Here is a 1,711-nt window from a genome sequence, read left to right as displayed (position 1 = left end):
AGTTTGTGTTGCGTGCATAAGGAGCTAAAAAGGTTTTGTATCACAAAAAAATAAAAAGGTTTATTATGTATTATGGGGTTTCAATTTTATTTCAAAATCATTTTATCCTACTGAATAAAATGCCAATATCTTTTGAAATCATTTCAATAAATCGATTTAAAATCTACAAACATCTTTTGAGGCATGTTTTCAATCTACCAAGGAGTTTTATTTCCAGAGGTAAATTTGTTTAACCTTTTAAAGATGCAAGGTGGGGCCCGATGGGTAAAACACATCGGGTATCGGTATAGGCATTTGAGAGCCCTCCCGATCCCCGATAGGGCAACCATTGTTAACACAAATAATGCAGGAAATGTTGATGTTGCTCTAATGGCCCATTTAGCTCCCAAGACCAAGGTGCTTAGGGATGGCAGATGGCAGGAGGAAGATGCTTCTACCCTTGTTCCTGGGGATATAATTAGCATTAAGTTGGGAGATATCATTCCTGCTGATGCTAGGTTGTGTGAAGGAGACCCTTTAAAGATTGATCAGTCCGCTCTAACAATCTCTCCCAGTAACTAGGAATCTCAGGGCTGTATACTTTGGCTCTACATGCAAATAGGGAGAGATTGAGGTAGTTGTTATTGCCACTGGAGTCCACACTTTCCTTGGAAATAACAGAGATAGGATTAACAATTTGTTGGTGCTATTGATCGAGGGAATTCCAATGCCCACGGTTTTGTCTGTAACTATGGCCATCGGCTCACACAAGCTTTCGCAAGAGGGGGCTATCACAAAGAGAATGACTGCCATTGAAGAGATGGCTGCAATGAATGTCCTTTGAAGTGATAAAATTGGAACACTGACTCTCAACAAGTTGAGCATTGATAAAAGTGTAGTCGAGGTATTTCTCGTTGGAGTGGTCAGAGATTATGTGTTACTTCTGGTTGCTAGAGCTTCGAGAACAAAGAGTCAAGATGCCATTGATGCAACTATGGTGGGAATGCTAGCAGATCCTAAGGAGGCTTGAGAAGGCATCAGGGAAGTCCATTTCCTGTCATTTAATCCAGTAGACAAGCGTATAGCATTCACTAATATTGGTTCTGAAGGAAATTGGCATCGAGCCAATAAAGGAGCTCCTGAGTAGATTCTTGATCTCTGCAACAACTGGGAAGCTCTGAGAAGCAAGGTGCATGGCATCATGGACAATTTTATAGATCACGGGCTGAGAGCCTTTGTTGTGGCTAGACAAAAAGATCCAGAAAAGAGTAATGAGGGTGCAGGAGACCCACGTGAATTTGTCGAAGTAACATCGGGACTTTGGGAGGAATAGAAAAAGGCTATTCTGACCCTCGATGAAGATAAAAGCGCCTGCGGGGATATCGGTGTGAATTATACCGATAAAGTAACAAAAACAAAATGCACCGGTTCGTCGGTAAAACTTAAAAACACTTACCCCGATAATTGAAAGTTACACCGATGAACTCTGAGGAGCTGAAGGTAATGTTATTTTAATTTTGCTAAGGAGGTAAGTATATTGTTTCGATAATTGGTTTTTAATTTGATAATTAAAGGTAAAAATGATTTTATTTCTTCAAAAGATTATCAAACATCATTTTTACTTTTAAAGCTTTCTTAAGTAATTATTTCTCAATGTTATTCACTAACATAATTACATTTTGAGAAATTATTTTATTACCCTTAAAGGTTTATTTTATTACTAATATTATTT

General features: G+C 38.4%; 1 pseudogene; it reads left to right on the top strand.

The window, feature by feature from the left end:
* The first annotated feature begins 243 nt into the window (after nt 1–243).
* On the top strand, nt 244–1,312 carry LOC131061980 (plasma membrane ATPase-like; annotated as a pseudogene).
* The last annotated feature ends 399 nt before the right edge of the window (nt 1,313–1,711 follow it).

This window comes from Cryptomeria japonica, chromosome 2 (assembly GCF_030272615.1).
Source record: "Cryptomeria japonica chromosome 2, Sugi_1.0, whole genome shotgun sequence".
NCBI lineage: Eukaryota > Viridiplantae > Streptophyta > Pinopsida > Cupressales > Cupressaceae > Cryptomeria > Cryptomeria japonica.
Note: the sequence above shows the minus strand (reverse complement) of the source record. Positions and strands in the feature narration are given on the sequence as shown.